The 25,323-nt window shown below is 43.0% G+C and overlaps 1 long non-coding RNA gene across 1 annotated transcript; it reads right to left on the bottom strand.

Annotated features, from left to right (window-relative positions):
* Positions 1-2,188: 2,188 nt before the first annotated feature.
* Positions 2,189-24,864, bottom strand: LOC143818284 (uncharacterized). Its single transcript, XR_013224438.1, has 4 exons — positions 24,800-24,864; positions 5,125-5,209; positions 2,646-2,828; positions 2,189-2,503 (listed from the first exon to the last, which is right to left on the bottom strand). It is a non-coding gene; the product is annotated as an uncharacterized LOC143818284 (long non-coding RNA).
* Positions 24,865-25,323: the final 459 nt, after the last annotated feature.

The following is a 25,323-nucleotide window of genomic DNA, read 5'->3' on the forward strand; positions in this document are numbered from 1 at the left end:
AACTACCTCATTTGGGGAAATGAGAATATACCGACACAAAGTGTGAGGACTGTGGAACTAATGTAAAATATTCCAACTTTCTCTCACCAAATGTCCATTCTCTAACTCTGAAATGATGGCAATGTTGTACTTCGGCATCATATCATATGTCATCATTTCATATCAATATAAAGCCAGTCAAATATCGGACAAATGTTTGTTTGACAGCAAACATCTCTTGTGTAATTTCATGGCTTTGCTTGCTTTTTTATGGTAGAAGAGAGTAAGCTCCTGTCTAACACCTATAGTCATCATCACATAACTCCAAAGAGAATGAAAGGATCGGGGTTTCAAATTCAAAATGTCAGATTCTACTTCGGAGACCACCATACACATTATGGTTAGCTGATCTGAAATGAATTGCAGGTTCAAGAGACTTTTGGTATGTATGGTAACCTTAAGGGTATGTGCACACGTCCGGATTTCTTGCAGAAATTTCCTGAAGAAAACCGGAAATTTTCTGCAAGAAAACCGCATTTTTTTTGCTTTTTTTTCCCGTTTTTTTCGCATTTTTTTTAGCATTCTGCAAGCGTAATTAGCTTGCAGAATGCTAAAGTTTTCCAAGCGATCTGTAGCATCGCTTGGAAAACTGACTGACAAGTTGGTCACACTTGTCAAACATACTGTTTGACAAGTGTGACCAACTTGTTACTATAGATGCTGCTTATGCAGCATCTATAGTAAAAGATAGAATGTTTAAAAATAATAAAAAAAATAAAAAATGGTTATACTCACCCAGACGATCTCCTCAGCGGCGTCCGTTCCTATAGATGCCAGTGTGGTTCAGGACCTGTGATGACGTCGCGGCTTGTGATTGGTCGCGTGAGTCACATGAGCGGTCACGCGACCAATCACAAGACAGTGATGTCATCACAGGTCCTGAACCACACCATCTATAGGAACCGAAGAGAGAGCCTGCACCGGAGAGGCGGGAACACTTCGGGGGCCATCAGAGGGTGAGTATAGGACTATTTTTTATTTTAATTCTTTTTTTTTGACCAATTATATGGTGCCCAGTCCGTGGAGGAGAGTCTCCTCTCCTCCACCCTGGGTACCAACCACACATAATCTGCTTACTTCCCGCATGGTGTGCACAGCCCCGTGCGGGAAGTAAGCAGATCAATGCACTCCTAGGTGTGCGGAATCCCCGCAATTCCACATTTTTAATGAACATGTTGCTTTTTTTTCCGCGATGCGATGTTTTCACGGAAAAAATCGCAACATTTGCACAAAAAATGCGGAATACCCTGTAAATAATAGGAGGCATATGTAAGCGTTTTTTTCGCGTTTTTATCACGTTTTTATAGCGAAAAAACACGAAAAAAACGCGAAAAATCCTGAACGTGTGCACATGGCCTAAGATTCCCATCAGATAAAGTCACATCCATGGGTCTGTGCAATTCTAAAAGGGCTGTATTGTTCCATTAGCATTACAATCTTCGATAAGTGAGAAGTGCTTTCTAGAGCACCACAGCTTAGTCAAGAGAACAAAAGGTATATTGTCTCATAGACTCCCACCCATGCACAGTAATATCCTTCAAGATATTTAGAGGTACACGTGTGCACTAAGAAATAGTTTATCAGGGTGCTTTTTGCTTTTTTTTGCTTTGCTAGTTTACCCATAGAACCAGTCACTGGAGAGTAAAATGCAGCCAGTAGAGAAAAATTAACACATTTTCTTATACAAGCCTCTGCTTATCTTCTGATTCCAACAGTTTGTCTATTGACATTTATTAGGTTATTGTTTCGACTGTTCCTGCTAAAACACCAAATTATCTTGTCGCCTCTAGACCAATACAATAATCCAAGATGGATCAACCAAAATATGTTGCCTCCAGGGTAATTCTTATGTGGTCATTTGCCTTTCAAACAATGTTGTTCAAGAAAGTAAATAGTTTGATATATTTATTGCTTGAAGTTCTTGGTTGAGTCCTATATTCCTTTTTGACATAGCATTTAATTGAGCTTGTAGACAATCAATAGGCATCAAACTACAATAAGCCAAAATTAATTCTAAAGTCCCAGTTATAAGTCATCGTTGTCCACTTTTGATTGATAGGGCTCTTAAAGATCAAGTCATTAAATATCAAGTTGACCATACATGTGCAATAACTTTCAGCTGAATGCTCGTGTGTTTTTAATGTGAAAAAAAGAAAATCCAAAGCCAGATATATCTGGTGGTGGCCTGTCTCCTGGAGAACAAGGGTTGGTCATTGAATTTCAAATATCTTTTGCAGGAGAGTTTGTAGGGTCCCGTACATATTAGACTTTCTGCAGATTCCACTGATATTGGTTAGTTCGGTTCAGCTTACTGCATAGCTCACAACTGTCCAGGATTCAGAGGGACTGTCCAAATTTGACTGCTCAGTCCGCCGTCCCGGCACATAAAGGCTTCTAATACTCATCTCTCTCCATCATACTCATCACTACTCTTCTTCGGGGGGCGGGGCCTCATATCTCTGCACTGACATAAATTAAATAACATTCACACTTCTACTCCTGTGATCAAGTCTTCCCAGAACTTAAAGTGAACCTGTCATCGGGATTTTGCTCAGTAAACTACAGACAATAACAGGTTTGCGCTGTTATACTGATTAAAATGATACCTGGTTTGATGAAATCTGTCTTGTCCGAGAGATCTGTCCATCCCCAAGAGAAGTCCGCCTCCTGGTCTGGGATGGTGGGAATCGAGGAAGAAGTTACCGCCCATAGAAGAGAACGCGGGAAGAGCAGCAGGAAGGTGAAGCCCAGAACCCAGCTACAAAAGCACTTAAACTGCATCTTCATATCTGCACCAAAACCACATCAAATAAGGGGGAAAGGCATAAAAAAATGTGATTGTTATTACGTAGTTTGATGGGGACATCTGCAGAAAACAAAACCACATTATTTATGCTACGTGTGAACAAGGCTTTACAGGCACCAAATAGGGAAATGTTGAATGTTGAAGCTACATAAAGATGAGAAAGTTCAGGCTGCTATGACTGTGAATGAATGAACAAAAAATAAATCCATAGGTCGCAACCAGAGATCAGCATGATGCACAGATTACGTCACGCCAGCTCTGGCTAATCAAAAGTCATGCCGGGGACGCTGGAAGGTAGAAGATTCAAGGCCTCTCTCCTTTCACCAGGTACTCCTGACCTGAATTCTGGACCAGAGACTCGTGAATCAACCTCTCATCTCTAGTTCCTAACCGTGCCAGATACAGCAGACAGTCTACACCTTGCAGTCTCAGGCATTTAAATTTCTCTCACTACTACCGCCCATGTGGCATCTCCTCCTGCAAAGGGCAGAAAGAAATAGTAAATGGGCGTAGATTGGGGTGTGACCTGGGGCTTGGCCAAAATTGCTTAGTGTGCCACATAATTTATCCCTCTTTCTGTTTTTCAAAAGTTGGGAGGTACGGTAATCTATATGGCGGCCTTAGCCTGCTTTGTTTGGAACTCAACTTACAGACACTTTTTCTGACGTTCTTTATAATTGAATCAGAAGGGAGAGAGTGTCTTTTAGGGAGTGAATAAAGGTACCTTCACACTAAGCGACTTTGCAGCGAGAACGATGACGATCCGTGACGTTGCAGCGTCCTGGATAGCGATCTTGTTGTGTTTGACACGCAGCAGTGATCTGGATCCCGCTGTGATATCGCTGGTCAGAGCTAGAAGTCTAGAACTTTATTTTGTCACTGATCACCCGCTGTCATCGCTGGATCGGCGTGTGCGATGTGTTCACTTGTAACCAGGATAAATATCGCGCAGGTTACCATTGTAAAAGTAAAAAAAAAACACTACATACTCACCTTCTGATGTCTGTCACGTCCCCCGCCGGCGGCTTCCCTGCACTGAATGTGTCAGCGCCGGCCGGCCGTAAAGCAGAGCACAGCGGTGACGTCACCGCTGCTGCCGGCGCTGACACATTCAGTCAGTGCAGGAAGCTCTCGGCAGCAGCGCGTAACCCTGTGGATGCCGGGGGACGTGACAGACATCAGAAGGTGAGTATGTAGTGTTTTTTTTTACTTTTACAATGGTAACCAGGGTAAATATCGGGTTACTATGCGCAGCCCTGCACTTAGTAACCCGATGTTTACCCTGGTTACCCGGGTGCTGCAGGGGGACTTCGGCATCGTTGAAGACAGTTTCAACGATGCCGAAGTCGTTCCCCTGATCGTTGGTCGCTGGAGAGAGCTGTCTGTGTGACAGCTCCCCAGCGACCACGCAACGACTTACCAACGATCGCATCGCTGGTCGTGATCGTTGGTAAGTCCTTTAGTGTAAAGGTACCGTCACACTTAGCGACGCTGCAGCGATACAGACAACGATGCCGATCGCTGCAGCGTCGCTGTTTGGTCGCTGGGGAGCTGTCACACAGACAGCTCTCCAGCGACCAACGATGCTGAGGTCCCCGGGTAACCAGGGTAAACATCGGGTTGCTAAGCGCAGGGCCGCGCTTAGTAACCCGATGTTTACCCTGGTTACCAGCGTAAAATGTAAAAAAAACCAAACACTACATACTTACATTCACGTCCCCCGGCGTCTGCTTCCCTGCACTGACTGAGCCCGGCCCTAACAGCAGAGCGGTGACGTCACCGCTGTGCTGTACTTTCACTTTGCGGCCGGGCTAAGTCAGTGTGGGAAGCGGACGCCGGGGGATGCGAATGTAAGTATGTAGTGTTTGGTTTTTTTACATTTTACGCTGGTAACCAGGGTAAACATCGGGTTACTAAGCGCGGCCCTGCGCTTAGCAACCCGATGTTTACCCTGGTTACCAGTGTAAAACATTGCTGGTATCGTTGCTTTTGGTGTCAAACACGACGATACACGCCGGTCTGACGACCAAATAAAGTTCTGAACTTTCTTCAACGACCAGCGACATCACAGAAGGATCCTTATCGCTGCTGCGTGTCACACTCAACGATATCGCTAGCCAGGACGCTGCAACGTCACAGATCGCTAGCGATATCATTTAGTGTGACGGTACCTTAACGGTACCTTTACACTTTGTCACCATACACTGTATGCAAATGATACCATTTAACTGTATAAAGTAAAGACTTTTATTACACAGCTAAGAGAATAGAATTCATACCTTGCCCTGCAACATCTGCATGAAGTTTGCATGTTCTTCATGTGTCTATGTGACTTTACTCTTGTTACTCTGGTGTCCTCACACACTACAAAAATATAGGAAGAGGTTATTTGGCTCCTTGTAAAATTGACCCTAGAAAGATTAGGTAATACATGAGAAAAAGTAGGTTTTGACTGTAATTTAGGCTATGTCCACACATTGAGTTTTTGTTGTGTTTTTTTCTGCAGGCAAAAACCTGCTCTCTTGGCAGTAAAGAAGCTGCTTACAAAAAATCAGGTTTTGATGTGTTTTTTTTTTTTTGCTGCATTTTTCAGGATTCCAAAGTTCAGCTTTGCTTCCACCACAGAATCATGAACAGAGATCACCAATGCAAGACATATGTGAAACCATCCACTTTTGGAAAAAGGGCAATGTGATCAAATTATTTAGTGGAAAAAGATTTTTATGTATGAAAAAATAGTGACTATTCTGAACAAAAAGTTCATGAAAAAATACATAATTACAAATGTAACAGCAGGGGGAAGTGAATTGGTCAGGAATAGTTTACCCAAGACATTAGCATACCATTGAGTTTGTAGGACACTGTTTACTTTCACACTTTGGTCAGCCCTTGAGTTAGCAGGTATTGTTCTATTTCACACATTGGTCAACCAATGATTACTTTAAATGGTACTAATCCTAACTGCCATTCTCAGGTGAGGAGACCAAGACATTATCCTTGAAACATGGGAAAAATCACAAAAATAAACGGGTTTCAAGTACTGTTGTACCTGATTTTTTCCCACTAAAAACGCATCAAAACCTGATACCCATGGGTTTTTTTGCTGCTTTTTTGCACTTAGTCATTGTTTTCTATGGGTAAAAAAAACAATGTAAAATGCTGAAAGAAGTGACATGCTGCAGTTTTCGAAAACGCAGCAGTTTTCCAATTCAGTGAGGAATAAAAAACAATCTGTGTGCATAAGATTTCTGAAATCTCATTGCTTTTGCCGGTACTCTAAGACTCAGGTTTAAATTTGCATGAAACGCAGCAAAAAAACAACAACCCAAAACACAGCAAAAGCGCAGTGTGAACATAGCCTAAGAATAGGAACCAATGTGATTGGTGACAATCTCTGTAAAGCGCTGCAAAATATGTTGCCATTGTAGAAACTGTAAATAATAAATTGAAAAAGTAAAAAAGGTAACTGAAGAGGTGAATTATGTATGGGTGAAGTTTAGATAATGAGAATGTCTCTTGAAGTGCCAAAAGCTTTACAATAACCCAAAGGTTGCAAGAAGCAGAAACCTCTTTGATCTTCAAGTGGTTGATAGCTGAAGGAGCACAGCAGGTGTGAAATGCGGGATAAGCAGAGAATACAATGTGTTCATGAATGTCCCACAAAACTACAAAATATATTATGAGCAAGGTTGTAATTTAAGATATGTCAGTGCTATACACTGTGGATTACATGAGTTACCTCATCACAGGTGCTTTCTGGTGGTGCTGGCCACGTGCCAGTGCTGACAATAAATCATGCATTGCATTTGTTTACCAGAAAACTGAGCCCGGGTAATGCAATGGGAATATTTAGCATGATTCTTTCTCTGGTTAGTTTCTCTACATTATCAAGGTCCTTAGCGTGACTCACAGCCAATCTGTGAATATCCCTGAAGTAGTGAGAGAAGAGTTCTAGATCCTCCTGGGTTGAAACTGGACACATTTTAAATTTGGGGTGAAGCAGGTTGTTCTGTTTTTGCTTTACAATGGCAAAAAGTTGTGGTAAATTCTTTTTTTTTTCTTGTTTGTTAAAGCTAAAATCAACCTTCGGGTTCTGGATAACATCTGCAACGCTGATCAACTGGGGAGGGTGGTGGTGTTACGGAAGCCCAGTGTACATGTCTATCAGCCATTGTAGGTGAATGTACAGTACAGACCAAAAGTTTGGACACACCTTCTCATTTAAAAATTTTTCTGTATTTTTATGACTATGAAAATTGTACATTCACACTGAAGGCATCAAAACGATGAATTAACACATGTGGAATTATATACTTAACAAAAAAGTGTGAAACAACTGAAAATATGTCTTCTATTCTAGGTTCTTCAAAGTAGCCACCTTTTGCTGTGATGACTGCTTTGCACACTCTTGGCATTCTCTTATGAGCATCATGCTGTAGGCCTATTATACTGGGTTGATGGCACTGTAGGGACATCATACTTTCCTAAATGTTATGTGGAGTCATTCTGTATGAGACAGGTGACACTGTATTAGGAATTCACTGTGGGCATATCATACTGAGTGTATGTGGGTGGGAACATTTTTGGGAGTATCATACTCTACAATGGCCATGATAGGTTTATCATGGATGATAACTCCAAGGGGTCTCAATGGAGTGTAGGAAAACTAGGTAGGCTAGGGTTAGTCAATAGCACTACATGTCCTGATTAGGTGCACCTGGCTATCTATGACTAGAAGCAGGCCATGTGTTCACTGTTCTCAGTCAGCTGGGGCAGAGCAGAGTAGATTGTGTTGGAATGGAGAAGAGAAGGGTGCACCACTAGTCAGACATATGAAAAGGGTGCTACATCATGCAGAGAACAATAGATGTGTGGCGCCTCTGAGGGTACAGTTGCCACAGAGGTACTGCACCTCATCCAGAGGTGTGGTATCCCACTCTCAGGTAAGGAGGGGGTATTACCCAGGACTCTAGCACCACCATTTAACACCTCACCACTCCAGTCAGGGCATCTGAGCGTGCCCCATGGGAGGATGGCCTCATCCCAGTCTGTTAAGGGTAATTAGGTAGAGGGTATGGGTGGAGCCAGTAGTTAGGGGAGGAGCTAATTTGGAGGGAAAATTAGTCAGATTGTGAGAGGAGCTGAATGGAGTAAGACGTGCAGAAACAGGTTCCTTGTCAGAGGGAGCTAGAGAAAGAAGAGTAGAGAGAAAGAAGCTTCAGAAGCAAGAAGGGGTCCTAGGCGCATGGGTAGTAAGCAATCCACCCGTGGGGCCCGCATCCACGCTGACCATCACCAGGTGGAGGGACCAGGTTGCAGTGGGGAACCGTCCCCCAAGACTAGTGGAGAACTACAAGGATCAGCTAGCCAGCCGGGGGCTGTGGTATCTGTACATGCCACATCCACACACATTCGCTGAAAAGGCAGCCACATAGGACCCAGGGGACTAGAGAGACGTCGCCCGACAAGATCCGAGGCTGCTGGCTTGGGACACTGTGTGTGAAGGTGTAGTGCAGGAGAGGTGTGAACCAGTGCAGTAAGATGGCCAGGAAATTAACATAAGAGAGAAGAGTCCTGGAGAAGTGTACCCCAAATCAGCTGGGGGTTGGCTGGACCACAGACACGAAGGACAGAGCGCACGGCTGGAGACAGTGATCTGCAGAACTGTGAGTAAAGCGTTGAAAACTGCACCCAGCTGTGTCCTCTGAATTATTCCTCTGCCACTTGCCCTGCACTACAACTACCACAACTACCATCATCACAATTAACACCTATATCTGCCCTGGGGACTAGCTCTGCCCGTGGTGAGCTGAAACATCTTTGCAGCATCACCAACTGCCCCACTGGATCTGAACTGCAGCGTCGGCCATATTGACCGAACACCACTAGTGGCGTCACAAACTAATCCCCCATAAACTTTATTTCCCCTTTTATCATCACTTTCATTGGACACCCAGGGCCACGGACCATGTTACTGCTGTCGTGACCTTCCCCTTTAAGAACTGCTGTGTCGGACCCGGTACTGTGTACCCCATGGCCCTGGCAGGGTGCTCCAGATGCGGAAAAAAAGAAAGAGACACCACATAACGATGTGCACACCTGAATATAGGTAAAATATACAAAAGTTTATTTAAAAACATAGACAACATCTAAAACGATTTAAAACCATTTGTTAACTATTAGCAACCCCTGGACAATAGTATGCCAGTTATATGAACAGCAATACACACAAAAAAATGTTTAGGAATGGTACATAATCCTACCTGTAATGTTGGAAATAAATTGCTTTAATAAGATACACACTTCTCGTGTCTAGATGCATCGGTAATAGTACGTAGTCATACCTATAGTAACCATGGTGCCCACACACATAGCCATAAACCCATTTGTGTGCATATTAATGGGGTTGGATGGTGACCACAGACTCTTATTCCCAGGGGCTGCCGTATTTGAGGTGTGCAAGTGTCGTGCTCAGATAATTACACCCCCGTTAAATGCAAATGGCAGCCCCCAGTGGCTGAAATTAAAATTAATTAAAAAAAACTATTAAAGTTGTACATTTAATTTTGTATTACAAATAATTGATAATATAATCAATAATTACTAATAGAAAATTAAAAATCACATCACCTTCCCTTTGACTATTCTCAGTCAGCTGGGTTGAACTGAGCAGAGGGGGTTGGGTTGAAGCTGGAGAGAGACGCACCAGAATCTCTCTGAGAAGAGACTGCACTTGCCCTGTACAACACACTGAACTGGGACTAGCTCAGTTATGTCTGAAGTTGACAAGGGCTATATGGTTTAGTTAGTGCCTGGACAAGGCTAGGGATTTTATGTTTATGGTTTTGTTTTCGGTGCTGTGCAACCAGTGGAAATAAACATTATTCCGTTTATGATATAAAAACCCTGTGGCTTCGTGTTCTAAGTGGCTAACCAAGAGCGTGTTCCCCTACAAGAGATACAACCACTATGTGCCACAATACATGTCCTTCTCCATGCTTATAAAGTTTGGGAGATATTACTTAAAAGACTATGTATATATATATATATATATATATATATATATATATATATATATATATAGAGTCGTGTGAAGAGAGGACATATGGGCTGCACCATGGGGCCGTGTACAAAAGGGAATGAGCACACATTACTCAGTGTGAGTGCTCTGAGGATGTATTTTAGAAAGGGTTGATGTAACTTGAGTGGGGCTGCATAGGGAAGGTGATGAAGAGGAGCTGTGTGGAGAAGGGAATGATGAGGGGCTGTGTGGAGAAGGGGATGATGAGGGGTTGTGTGGAGAAGGGGGATGATAATGAAGGGCTGTGTGGAAAAGGGGGCATGACGATGAGGGGCTGTGTGGAAAAGGAGGCATGATGATGAGCGGCTGTGTGGGAAAGGGGGTGATGAGGGGCTGAATGGAGAAGGAGGTATGATGAGGGTCTGTGTGGAAAAGGGGGGTGATGAACTTTGTGGAAAAGGGAGGGTGATGAGGGGCTATGTGGAGAAGGGGAGATGATGGCCTTTTAAAAGGGGGTGATGATGAGCTTTGTGGAAATGGGGGGGTGATAAATGGCTGTGTGGAGAAGGGGTGTGATGAGGGGCAGTGTGGAGAAAGGGGGGTGATCAGGGGCAGTGTGGAGAAGAGGGGTGATCAGGGGCAATGTGGAGAAGGGGGATGATCAGGGGCAGTGTGGAGAAGGGGGTGATAAGGGGCAGTATGGAGAAGGGGGGTGATCAGGGACAGTGTGGAGAAGGGGGGTGATCAGGGGCTGCGTGGAGGAGGGGGTGATGAGGGGCTGTGTGGAGATGGGGGGTGAGAAAAATCCTCTCAGGGCATCGGTGAGTTCACCCGGAGAAATTACTCAAAGTGAACTGCGGTGAACTCGCTGCTGCACCATGAGACTTTCTCACTGTGCTAGCGGTGATCTCTTTGGATACTACCTGGGATGTCACTCATGTGTGGCTTACCGATGATTCAGTGTGACGGCGACCCTCTATATCACAGCACAGATGAGTATACGGCTATCTGAGTATTATATGTGATATGAGTTGATGAATAGTATCGGCCTCAAATGTGCAGACTGTGTTGAAACCCTACCTAAAGGGAATATATGACTTTTTGAGGTGTCGCGTGCTGAGGTCTCTGGAACTATTATGTTTGAAAGTGGCCTGTGATTTTTGTGAGGGTCGATCGGTGGCCTAATGGGGATAGTAAACTCCATTTTGTATTTCATCTGAGGGGTATTGATCAGCTGCAATACTTTATATAAATGGTTATTATTGGTGATTCAGAATGTACAGTATATACATTTCTTTAAAAGTGGCATAGAATGCGGAGTTTTTTGCTTTTTCGTAATAACACTACAGAACAAATGAGACAAGCATATAATCTTACACCATATGTGCCTACAGATTGACATTTTGGTATAAAGGGGATACTATTCCCTATTGTTTCCCATTTGGGAGCTGAATAGAGCATTTATTATTGGGGGAAGCACTCGCTCTATTTATTATTTATATTTTTTTCATTTTTTATGTTTACTTTGTATTTTTTTCTGTGTTTTTTTCACTGGGGCAATGGGTGTATTGGGACACATTTTTTGATCTTAGGGATTTGTAGGGACAGGAGGGGAAGCCGCCGCGGAGTGGGGGCGCCTACCGCTGAAATTTAGGGTGCCAACCTCCACTGTCAGGTAGGGGTCATTTTAGTCTATTTATAGGGCCCAACAGGATATACTATTGGTGCATATCATTTTTCCCTATGACATCTTGTATTTTTGCTACTTGTCTCCAATTTTGGAATATCTTTTTAAACTTTATATATTAAAAGTTATATTTTAGGGATCCTTGTTTTTTCTTGTTTGGTTTTTCTGGTAAAATAGGATCTTGACGTATTTGTTTTTGGTGGATTAAGCTAGCGGTGATCTCACCAAGGTCACTGCAGTTCAGGGACTCAGTTGGGAACGCAGCCTCAGTGACCTGCCGTTACGTTGATGAGGTCACCGCTGGTTACTGATGCTGCGCTTGCAGCGGCTCAATCCTGTGTGGCTCTCAGCCTGGACGGTTGCAACTTGGCACCATCCAGGTTGAAAACTGTTTATCCCCCAGGCATGCATTACAGAGTGGGACAGAATGAGGGACAGGTGAGGGATATGGTTGTTTTTTATTTTTGTTTTCTTACAGGAGATGAGGGATTCAATGGAGTGGGCGATGACGTGAGTATAGTTTAATTTAGAATCATTAAAGGAGTCTGTGTCATTCTTTCAATTAAAGACTTTACTATGGCCGTGTCTTTATTTACCATATAACTGTGGGATTAGTAATGGAGAGGTGTCTTATAGACAGCTCTCCATTACTAATCTGTTGGCTTGATGTCACAGGATAATACAAAGGTGACATCAACCCCACAAATATGAACCCAACTTGCCACTTCTAAAGGGCAAGTGGGAAGAGGCGGACAAAATGCCAGAATTGTCGCATCTAATAGAGGCGCCTTTTCTGGGCCGCTGTGTACTGCTGTTTTTAGGTTGGGGCAGCCAATATCAATGGCCCTTTACTAGCCTCAGAATACCAGCTGCTTGAGCAATGCTGGTTGTCACAAATAAGGGAGAGTCCCATGTTGTTTTTTAAATTATTTATTTAAAATTATTTATTTAAATAATTTAAAAAAAAACGGCATGGGGACCCCTCTATTCTTGATAACCAGCCTTCCTGAAGCTGACAGCTGAGGGTTGCAGCCCACAGCTGTCAGTTTTGCCTGTCTGGTTATCAAAAATACAGGGGAACTTACCGTACTCTGTTTTAAAAAAAAATGTATTTAGAGTGTGGGAGCCGGCTTAAGAATACTCCCATCAGCCGCTCCTGCTGTCACTGTTATTAGCAGCAGCAGGTGTAGGCTGATGGGAACAGTAGTCCCATTAGCTGATGCCAGGGACCAGAGGTAAACTTTATACCTCCGATCACAATTGTGGGCTCACATCATTTGACAGCGTGTGAACCTCGGCTGTCTGACCGGCGGTAATGATTTTACGGCCAATCAGAAGCAGTGTTTGCTGTGCTGTCTTGCACATGACAGCGTGGTAAACACTGGATGTTCGGGCCCCCCATTCAAGTAAATGGGATCTGGGTACTGTTCTGGTACCCGAATCTGGCCTTTTTTTAAACTGTTCAGCTGGACCTGAACATCCAGGGCTCTGCTCATGTCTAATCCTGTGTCTAGTGTGTGACTGGTGTTTGTATGTTGTTTTGGGTGTGTACTGTGTCTAGTGTGTATGTATCCTGTGTCTAGCATGTGACTGGTGTGTGTGTCACGTGTCTAGTGTGTGACTGGTGTGTGTGTGTCACGTGTCTAGCGTGTGACTGGTGTGTGTGTGTGTCACGTCTATAGCATGTGACTGGTGTGTGTGTCATGTGTCTAGCATGTGACTGGTGTGTATGTGTCATGTGTCTGGTGTGTATGTATCCTGTGTCTAGCGTGTGACTGGTGTGTGTGTGGCACATGTCTAAATAATAAAAACTTTCTGTGCTTATAGAATATCATTGTTCTCGGCAGCACTTGTCTTGTTTACACAAAATTGTCTGCTGCCGATAAGGATGCTTGACTAGATGGAAGCTAAGGGAAGATTCTGCAGCTAGTACCCCTTAAGCATGGTGGGCCCCTAGAATGATTTTCTCTGGTGGGCCCAAACTATTCTTGTCCAACACTGTGTGCAAAAACATAAAGAGACAAATATGTAACCTCTGAAGATTCTGAGTTCCAAGAGCAGGAATATTCACACATTAGTTAAAACTCTAATCAAATGGTCAAGTTTGACCATAGAAAACAATCATCAGCTGGCCATTTTGACTATGAACATTTATCGGTTGTTTTCCTTTTTCCCTCCCTTTATCTTCAAAAAGGATAATAAAAAGAAATTAAAAAAGAGGAGAAAACAAAACAAAAAAACCCACTGTCAATCAATTATTCCCATTTTTCCAAAACTCTTTGCTTACTTACTATTCCGGTAAATAAAAGACTATAACCTATACCATAGCCGAATCTGTTACATTCATGTATCAGAGAGGGTATTTCTAGAAGTTATCCAGTTCTTGGCAACTTGACAATAACCATCCTTAGAAATAGTAGCAGTAAAGAAATTAGAGTCTTAGATTAAGTTCCCACAATGAGTTACTGATGCTCAAAAAAAAAAAAAATTCCAGCACAGTGGATGGGATTTATAGAAATCTAATACCAAATGTGCTATTTTTGATCACTCAGTGTAAACTGATCTGTGGTCCGATTTTCAATTTCTCTTGATGCTGAGTTTTATGTGAGGATTTTCCCCATAGAATTGCATTAGATGTGAAATATCCGCACTAAAACACATCTAAACCACACATGATACATGTATCAATAAACTTTTCTCAAAGCCAAATATCAGGAAGTATAAAAAACAAAGCACTTTTTAAAAATATGGCATACCAAAAAGAATCCCAAACTGTGGCGTCATAAACGCATGTAAAATAAACCTGCTACATTAGACATTGTCCTCATCATCCCCATCCTTAAAAAAGGTCATGGAGCCAAGGTGAACATTATCTTCCACCCACCCTAAACTTGTAGGAGATTATCCCAGCAACCCACCGCACAATATATCAGTTTCAAAAGCTAGAAATGGTTATCAAATAGTGATGAGCGAATATACTCGTTACTCGAGATTTCTCGAGCATGCTCGGGGGTCCTCCGAGTATTTTTTTGTGCTCGAAGATTTAGTATTCCTCACCTCAGCTGAATGATTTACATCTCTTAGCCAGCTTGATTACATGTGGGGATTCCCTAGCAACCAGGCAACCCCCACATGTATTTATGCTGGCTAACAGATGTAAATCATTTAACTGCGGCAAGAAAAACTAAATCTTCGAGCACTAAAAAATACTCGGAGGACCCCCGAACGTGCTCGAGAAATCTCGAGTAACGAGAATATTCGCTCATCACTATTATCAAACCCACTGAGAGTATCAGTGACACTTTATCATCAATATCTTTACCATTTTATTGAAAAAAACAAATAAATAAATAAATGATTTCCGATTCTCCAAGCTGTGTATAATTTTGGTTAGTCTGGACTATGCACTGGGATTTCCCAGGACACTACATGGACCCTTGCGAGGTAAAGGCTATTGGAATAAAAGAAGATGGGTAATTTCAGGATTCCGTGCTTGGTGGGCAGTTAAAACAGGAGGAAAAATTCTCATGGTAAGAAATGTTTATGTCCAAATGGTTTCATTTTCGTAACTTTAAACTTTGTTGTCTAATAATACAGTTGAGGGTGGGTGGGGGATCATACATTGTTGACAGCTGTTGCGCTGTAGTGTGATACTTGATCATGTGCTTATAAGGAAAATAGAATTTGCAGTAACCTTCCAAGTTACTGAAAAGTAGAAGTAATAGGAGCAGGCAGCACTCGATTTGATTCCCAGCATTTCCATAGAAACATGTGGAAGGTATAATGTTGATAAAAATTCATTAGGTGTAACTGGAAGAGAATGATTTTAGTTGGGGAATATTTCATGATGATTGTGTAAGGAATGTTGGGATAGGTCCAAAAACATCTTAGCGACTGTGGAATACACAGATATACAGTTCTGGATCTGTTGGATGGAGATGTCCGTTTATATATAGATGCTTACTTACATGTGCTCTCCTGTAACTTATCACACATAATATATATATATATATATATATATATATATATATATATATATATATATATATATATATATATATATATCTTATACAGGTAAAGTCTGAGCTATTTATCAACTTTATGTGCTAAGAAGATTAAGCAACATTTTAAAGTAAATCAAAACTCGTGTTTGCTGCATCCATGCCGTGCAATGTTTCAGCTCTGCTTTAGGCCTCATTCATACGTCCATGTTGCACGAATGTGTTGAATCCGTTTTTAAACGGATATGGCAAATACTTATTGTAACACAGGTCTACGGAAACATTTTTTTTCAGGTGCCAAGGGTTTTTGAATGGATTTAGGGTATTTTGAGGGCGCTGAGTTAAAAAAAATCTCATTACTTTTGATGAATTGGTTCTAGTTTTTAGATAATTCATCCATAAAAGTAATGCATTCCACCAATGTGACTAGTGTGTTATAACAAATGCAATAGCTTTTGGTCTGTTTTTTTTTACTCTTTTTGAGTGTCTTAGGTAATGAAATATTCCATATATTTTTTTGAATTTCAATTAGTAGGCTTACATTGCTAAAAAATCCACTTTTTAAAGCCAGAATTTTACTGTAATTAATTAATTAACTCAGTTCAACTCACTAACATCAGCATGAGCGCCGTTAGAACTTTTTCCACTGTGCTTTCGCTGACGTCAGTGAGTTGAACTGAGTTTAATGGTTCTTAAGTCCCAGGACCTTTCTGACGGCACTGGGAGACTGCAGACCGTTGCACTGCATCTGTCTGCAGAAGGTCTCAGCAGTTTGCTTTGCAGACTTCTGCCTGGTGCTTCTGACGCTAGGACCCAGTGTTCACCTCCCCTGGCTCTAGCAGTCACACCTGGATCTGGGCGTTAATAACTCCTAACTTGTTGTTGGCAGTTGCGGGTGATATTTACATTTGCATTTCCCTGTTGAGGTTTGGAGCTGTAGCAGTCAGCTATCGTCCTCTTTGGAGTTTGGAGGACTTTGATGTTTCTCTCTGAGTCTCCTAAAGCTAAATATTTCCCTTGTTTCGCTTGACTATCCCAGTTGATTTTAGAGGTAGTGGGGATTCACTAGTGCTCACCTGTCCTTCTCAGTGCAGGGTTTATCGCTAAGGCCAGGAAGGGATTAGGTATCATGCTAAGTGATAGGTGCGGAACCTATAAAGGTACGATAGGGCAGACAGGGTGATGTTAGATCTGTCTAGGGGTCTCCACTCCCCCCATCCCTAGTGTTTGGTTCCCTTTCCCTTATCTCTTCGTGTTGCACTTAGCCTTTCCTACATGTTGCGTGACAGTCTTTGCTGGATGGCAGGCTGTATAGTCACATCATGAAACAATGCAATCTGCCATCTAGATGTAGCAGAGCTAGACGCGTCGAGGGACAAATGGATTATTATCTTCCTGGCAGACAGGTGAGGAATATTGTGTATTATTTTAATTCTGTTACAGGGGACATTGGCTTCAGTGGACAGGGCGATGATGAGATTATGGTTAATTTAGATTCATTAAAGGAGTCTGTGTCATTCTTTCAACTGAAGGACTTTATTCTGGGTGTGTTTTTTTATACAATATCACTATGGGGTTAGTAATTGGGGCATCTTATAGATGTCTCTCCATGATTAACCTTTAGGTTTGATGTCACCTGACAATACAAAGGTGACATCAACCCCCCCAACTATCACCCCACTTGCCACCGCACCAGGGCAAGTGGGAAGAGTGAAGGTAAGTGCCAGAATTGGCGCATCTTATGGATGCACCATTTCTACGTTGCTAAGAGCTGATGTTTTTAATCTGGATGGATGCCTATATCTATGGCCCTTCCTACGCTATTAAGATCAGTTCACAGCTGTCTGCCTAGCCTTTGTTGATTATTAAATGTAGGGGGACCCTATTTCATTTTTTTGGGGGTCCCCAATTTTAATAACCAGGAAAGGCTAAGTATACAGCTGTGAGCTGATATTAATGGCCTGGGAAGCTCCATGGATATTACCCCCTTCTGAGGCTATAAATATCTGCCCTCCCCTGTTGTGAACTCTGTTTTTGGGCTCCCTCTAGTGGTCACAAGTGGTACTGTGTAGTGTTGTCTTTCTGCAGGTTGGCAGCATCTGCTGGTTCGTTATCCTTGATTGATTTCCTATTTAGTTCACCTGGATACTCAGTTCCTTGCCTGCTCCCAATGTATTCAGTGCTCTTCAGATTCCTTGTGACTACCTTGCTCCCAGTCTCTCCAAGACAAGCTAAGTTTTTGTTTGATCATTTTTTGATTATCAGCATTTATTATGTTTTTAGTCCAGCTCACTAAAATGTGATTTCCTCGCTTGCTGGTTGCTCTAGGGGACTGAGTTTCTCCCCCCCACACCGTTAGTTGGTGCGGGGGTTCTTGTAATCTCAGTGTGGATATTTTGTAAGGGTTTTTTACTGACCGCACAGACCCCTTTACTATTTTCTGCTATCTAGTATTAGTGGGCCTCATTTGCTAAATCTGTTTTCACCCCTGTGTATGTGCCTTCCTCTTACCTCACCGTTATTATATGTTGGGGGCTTCTATTTCTTTGGGGATTATTTCTCTGGAGGCAAGAGAGGTCTTTCTTTCTCTCTAGGGGTAGTTAGTTCCTCAGGCTGGCTCGAGACGTCTAGGATTTCTTAGGCACGTTCACCGGCTATTTCTAGTGTGTTTGGATAGGTTCAGATTTGCGGTCAGTCCAGTTTGCCATCTCCCTAGAGCTTGTCCTATGTATGTTACTTAGCTGGAGTAATTTGTGATCCTCAACCACTAAGGATCATAACAGTAGAGCAGGCCTCAAAAGTGTTTAATGCATCGCCGAAGTGGGATAAAAAGAAGACCTGAGTACATTTTTTTTTTTTTTCCTCCCGCTTTTCCTTTGCTGCAGTCTGTTTAGCTTCTTTCATCCCCTTGAACTCTGGGTGGTTTTGAGCTCAGCAGCAGACATGAATTTTCAGACTCTGACTTCTAGTGTGGATCATCTGACTGCACGGGTGCAAAGTATTCAGGATTTTGTTATTCATAGCCCTATGTCAGAACCAAAGATACCCATTCCTGAATTGTTTTCTGGTGATAGATCTAGGTTTCTAAACTTTAAGAATAATTGTAAGTTATTTCTATCTCTGAGACCTCGTTCCTCTGGTGATTCCGCTCAGCAAGTTAAAATTGTTATCTCCTTGTTGCGTGGCGACCCTCAAGATTGGGCTTTCTCTCTGGCGCCAGGAGATCCTGGATTGCTTAATGTAGATGCATTTTTTCTGGCTCTTGGACTGCTTTATGAGGAGCCTAATCTTGAGAATCAGGCAGAAAAAGTGTTGCTGGCTATCTCTCAAGGTCAGGATGAAGCAGAGGTGTATTGTCAAAAATTTCGGAAATGGTCGGTGCTTTCTCAATGGAATGAGTGTGCCTTGGCTGCAAATTTCAGAGAATGTCTTTCTGAGGCCGTTAAGAATGTTATGGTGGGGTTTCCCACCCCTACAAGTCTGAGTGATTCTATGGCTTTAGCCATTCAGGTTGATCGGCGTTTGCGAGAGCGCAAATCTGCTCATCCTTTGGCGGTATTTTCTGAACAGAGACCTGAGTCTATGCAATGTGACCGAACTCTGACCAGAATTGAGCGACAAAGTCATAGACGTCAAAATGGGTTGTGCTTTTACTGTGGTGATTCTACTCATGTTATCTCAGCATGCTCTAAACGCTTAAAAAAAAAATCGCTAAACCTGTCACCATTGGTACTATGCAGCCTAAGTTTATTTTGTCTGTTACTTTGATTTGTTCTTTGTCATCCTACCCGGTTATGGCTTTTGTGGATTCGGGTGCTGCCCTGAATCTGATGGATTTGTCGTTTGCCAGGCGCTGTGGTTTTGTCCTGGAGCCTTTGGAATTTCCTATTCCTCTGAGGGGAATTGATGCTACACCATTGGCTGAGAATAAGCCTCAGTATTGGACGCAAATGACCATGTGCATGACTCCCGTACATCAGGAGGTGATTCGCTTTCTTGTTCTGCATAATTTGCATGATGTTGTCGTTTTGGGTCTGCCATGGCTGCAGGCTCATAATCCAGTTTTAGATTGGAAAGCTATGTCTGTGTCAAGTTGGGGTTGTCAGGGAATTCATGGCGATGTTCCGTTGGTGTCTATTGCTTCTTCCACTCCTTCTGAGATCCCTGAGTTTTTGTCTGTCTACCAGGATGTATTTGATGAACCCAGGTCCAGTGCCCTGCCCACTCATAGGGATTGTGACTGTGCTATAAATTTAATTCCTGGTAGTAAATTCCCTAAGGGATGACTTTTTAATTCTTAAGTCTTAAGTCTTAAGTCTAAGTCTTAAGTCTTTGGAGAAGGGACATATTCGCCCATCCTCTTCCCCTCTTGGTGCAGGATTTTTTTTTGTGGCCAAGAAGGACGGTTCGTTGAGACCTTGTATAGATTATCGTCTTCTGAATAAAATCACAGTCAAATTTCAGTATCCTTTACCACTATTGTCTGATTTGTTTGCTCGGATTAAGGGTGCCAGTTGGTTCACCAAGATAGATCTCCGTGGTGCGTATAACCTTGTGCGAATTAAGCAGGGAGATGAATGGAAAACATCATTTAATACGCCTGAAGGCCATTTTGAGTACTTGGTGATGCCTTTTGGACTCTCTAATGCTCCTTCTGTGTTTCAGTCTTTCATGCATGACATCTTCCGAGAATATCTGGATAAATTTATGATTGTTTATCTGGATGACATTTTGGTCTTTTCTGATGATTGGGAGTCCCATGTGAAGCAGGTCAGGATGGTGTTTCAGGTCCTGCGTGCTAATGCTTTATTTGTGAAGGGCTCAAAATGCCTCTTCGGAGTACAGAAGGTCTCCTTTTTGGGTTTTATTTTTTCTCCTTCTACTGTGGAGATGGACCCAGTCAAGGTCCAGGCTATTCATGACTGGACTCAGCCCACGTCTGTTAAGAGTCTTCAGAAGTTCTTGGGTTTTGCTAATTTTTACCGTCGTTTCATCGCTAATTTTTCTAGCGTGGTTAAACCTTTGACGGATTTGACCAAGAAGGGTTCTGATGTGACTAATTGGTCTCCTGCGGCCGTGGAGGCCTTTCGGGAGCTGAAGCACCGGTTTTCTTCAGCTCCAGTCTTATGTCAGCCAGATGTCTCTCTCCCCTTCCAGGTCGAGGTTGATGCTTCTGAGATTGGAGCAGGGGCTGTTTTGTCGCAGAGAAGCTCTGATGGCTCTGTGATGAAACCATGTCCTTTCTTTTCAAGAAAGTTTTCGCCTGCCGAGCGGAATTATGATGTTGGTAATCGGGAGTTGTTGGCTATGAAGTGGGCATTTGAGGAGTGGCGACATTGGCTCGAAGGAGCTAAACATCGTGTGGTGGTCTTGACTGATCACAAAAATCTGATTTACCTTGAATCTGCCAAGCGCCTGAATCCTAGACAGGCTCGTTGGTCGTTGTTTTTCTCCCGTTTCAAGTTCATGGTCTCATATCTGCCTGGTTCGAAGAATGTGAAAGCTGATGCACTTTCTAGGAGTTTTGTGCCTGACTCTCCGGGAGTTTCTGAGCCGGCTGGTATTCTCAGAGAGGGAGTGATTTTGTCTGCCATTTCCCCAGATTTGCGACGAGTGCTGCAGAAATTTCAGGCGGATAGACCTGACCGTTGTCCACCAGAGAGACTGTTTGTCCCGGATAGATGGACCAGCAGAGTTATTTCCGAGGTTCATTCTTCGGTGTTGGCGGGTCATCCTGGGATTTTTGGTACCAGAGATTTGGTGGCTAGGTCCTTCTGGTGGCCTTCCTTGTCGCGGGATGTGCGTTCCTTTGTGCAGTCTTGTGGGATTTGTGCTCGGGCTAAGCCTTGCTGTTCTCGTGCCAGCAGTTTGCTTTTGCCTTTGCCTATTCCGAAAAGGCCTTGGACGCACATTTCCATGGATTTTATTTCGGATCTTCCGGTATCTCAGAAAATGTCTGTCATCTGGGTGGTGTGTGATCGTTTTTCCAAGATGGTCCATTTGGTGCCCTTGCCTAAGTTGCCTTCTTCCTCCGATTTGGTTCCTCTATTTTTTCAGAATGTGGTTCGCTTGCATGGCATTCCTGAAAATATTGTGTCTGATAGAGGATCCCAGTTTGTGTCCAGGTTTTGGCGGACTTTTTGTGCTAAGATGGGCATTGATTTGTCTTTTTCGTCGGCCTTCCATCCTCAGACTAATGGCCAAACCGAGCGAACTAATCAGACGTTGGAAACTTATTTGAGATGTTTTGTTTCTGCTGATCAGGATGATTGGGTGACTTTTTTGCCATTGGCCGAGTTTGCCCTTAATAATCGGGCTAGTTCTGCTACTTTGGTTTCGCCTTTTTTCTGCAATTCTGGTTTCCATCCTCGTTTTTCCTCGGGTCAGGTTGAGCCTTCTGACTGTCCTGGGGTGGATTCTGTGGTGGATAGGTTGCAGCAGATTTGGAACCATGTGGTGGACAATTTGAGGTTGTCACAAGAGAAGGCTCAGCGCTTTGCCAACCGCCGCCGCGGTGTGGGTCCCCGACTTCGTGTTGGGGATTTGGTGTGGCTGTCTTCTCGGTATGTTCCTATGAAGGTCTCCTCTCCTAAATTCAAGCCTCGCTTCATCGGTCCTTATAAGATCTTGGAAATCCTTAACCCGGTCTTTTCGTTTGGATCTCCCAGCATCGTTTGCCATTCATAATGTGTTCCATAGGTCTTTGTTGCGGAGGTATGTGGTACCTGTGGTTCCTTCTGTTGAGCCTCCTGCTCCGGTGCTGGTCGATGGAGAATTGGAGTACGTGGTGGAGAAGATTTTGGATTCTTGTATCTCTAGACGGAGGCTTCAGTATTTGGTGAAGTGGAAGGGCTATGGTCAGGAGGATAATTCCTGGGTTGTCGACTCTGATGTTCATGCGGCCGATTTGGTTCGTGCCTTCCATGCGGCTCATCCTGATCGCCCTGGGGGTCTTGATGAGGGTTCGGTGACCCCTCCTCAAGGGGGGGGTACTGTTGTGAACTCTGTTTTTGGGCTCCCTCTAGTGGTCACAAGCGGTACTGTGTAGTGTTGTCTTTCTGCAGGTTGGCAGCATCTGCTGGTTCGTTATCCTTGGTTCATTTCCTATTTAGTTCACCTGGATACTCAGTTCCTTGCCTGCTCCCAATGTATTCAGTGCTCTTCAGATTCCTTGTGACTACCTTGCTCCCAGTCTCTCCAAGACAAGCTAAGTTTTTGTTTGATCATTTTTTGATTATCAGCATTTATTATGTTTTTAGTCCAGCTCGCTAAAATGTGATTTCCTCGCTTGCTGGTTGCTCTAGGGGACTGAGTTTCTCCCCCCCACACCGTTAGTTGGTGCGGGGGTTCTTGTAATCTCAGTGTGGATATTTTGTAAGGGTTTTTTACTGACCGCACAGACCCCTTTACTATTTTCTGCTATCTAGTATTAGTGGGCCTCATTTGCTAAATCTGTTTTCACCCCTGTGTATGTGCCTTCCTCTTACCTCACCGTTATTATATGTTGGGGGCTTCTATTTCTTTGGGGATTATTTCTCTGGAGGCAAGAGAGGTCTTTCTTTCTCTCTAGGGGTAGTTAGTTCCTCAGGCTGGCCCGAGACGTCTAGGATTTCTTAGGCACGTTCACCGGCTATTTCTAGTGTGTTTGGATAGGTTCAGATTTGCGGTCAGTCCAGTTTGCCATCTCCCTAGAGCTTGTCCTATGTATGTTACTTAGCTGGAGTAATTTGTGATCCTCAACCACTAAGGATCATAACACTCCCCGCCCCCTGTCCGATTTCCCTCTGCTGGTTAATAAAATGTTGGGGAATCCCACATTTTTTTCAGAAAATAATTTACTATGTAAAAAATACATTCACAGTAAGCTACACAAGCACTGTACTAATTATATATAGTAACATAGCAACATAGTTATTAAGGTTGAAGGAAGACTTTAAGTCCATCTAGTTCAACCCATAGCCTAACCTAACATGCCCTAACATGTTGATCCAGAGGAAGGCAAAAAAACCCATGTGGCAAAGAGTAAGCTCCACATTGGGGAAAAAAATTCCTTCCCGACTCCACATACAGCAATCAGACTAGTTACCTGGATCAACGTCCTATCAAGGAATCTAGTATATATAACCTGTAACATTATACTTTTCAAGAAAGGCATCCAGTCCCCTCTTAAATTTAAGCAATGAATCACTCATATATGTGACTGACATCTTTATATCTATCTATTCTATGTGTACAGTTAGTCCTCGGGTTACAACGGTCTCGAGTTACATCGTTTCGTGGTTACAACGCTTTATACGATGCCTCATTCCGACTTACACGGTTTTGCGTCGTAAGTCGAACTACATGCAACTACGTGCAGTGGCAGAAGAATAGAGTCCAGTACTGTACACTGTACCCGGTTAGACGAGGAAAACGAGTCTCCTGCACGCCATAACACCCTAATTATGTAGGGTACTGTGTTAGGATAGGTGTTTGGATAGGCTAAGTGTTTGCAGTACTGTACTGTTATTATGGTACAGTACTGTATGAATGTATGGTCCGACTTACATCGAAATTCAGTTTACGACGCCATGTAAGAACGGATCAACGTCATAAGTCGAGGACTACCTGTATATATCTATTTTATCTATTCTATTTTGTCAGGTCACGCTGTGATTTTACTTTACGCGGCAGATGAATCACCGGCTAAAGGAGATCAGTGTGTAAAAATCGAACGGCACTCACATGGTCCGAGTGCAGTGCGATTTTTTTTTTCTCGGACCCATTGACCTGCATTGGCAAGTGTCCTCCAAGATATGAGGACAATCAAAGCATGCTGCAATTTTTTTCTCAGTCTGATTTCAGCTGGAAAAAAAAATTGCAGATGAGCAGGGACGCATAGCTTAACATTGATCAGAGTGCAATTTTTTATCGGATTGCACTCGTCCATTTTCCTCGCAGATGAATATGAGCCTTAATGGTAAAAATGGACACATGGACCATGCACTGACACACTTTGATCCAAAACACTGATGACACCAGTACTATTTTTTTTTCACGTATATGTTTAAACACGTTTTTTAAACAATACAATGGTGCAATTGCTAATAGTGTAAAAAGTGTACAAAACTGTAAAAGTTTTTGGTGCAAGTTTTAAAGTGCTACAAAGTTACATGACACAAATACATATTACAATGTATGTAAATACAAAAGTGCATGCAGTGACAACAATTAAGTATCATCATACAAATCTATACACAATATACCTTGCATCCAGAACCCGTTGAAATGCAGCTGTGCGAAACGGACATCATTCTCTGTTTTTCTCCTGCACACTTTCTGCCCTCCGCTCTGTCAATCTTTGTTCCAATGAACTGGAAATAAAGGACTTATGAATCGCATACCCAGTTAGTGATGCTTTTCACTTTTTTTTGGATGCATAATTTGAAATTCTAATGTGGGCACCACCGATAGTTGCGATGCATGACATATTGCAAGGGAGAGTTTTGAAGACTATATACCGCCATATGCTGGGACTGGTGCCTTATCAGCTTCTCTGGACGTTTCCAAATACAGTACATTACCTGTTCTCTTAGTGCTGTCTTGACAGTTTGAACTAGAATCATTGTTGTGTAACTGATCCAAACCATGCACCCTCCGATGCTGCAGTGAGGAAGAGAGCAAGGACATTAGCCAGATGGTGCACTCCTGTAATCCGGACAGCTAAAGATCAGTGCTTACATGTTCTATTAAAAAGAACTTGCAAGCACTCGGCCAGACCACCACTGCT

This window comes from Ranitomeya variabilis, chromosome 3 (assembly GCF_051348905.1).
Source record: "Ranitomeya variabilis isolate aRanVar5 chromosome 3, aRanVar5.hap1, whole genome shotgun sequence".
Classification (NCBI taxonomy): Eukaryota; Metazoa; Chordata; class Amphibia; order Anura; family Dendrobatidae; genus Ranitomeya; species Ranitomeya variabilis.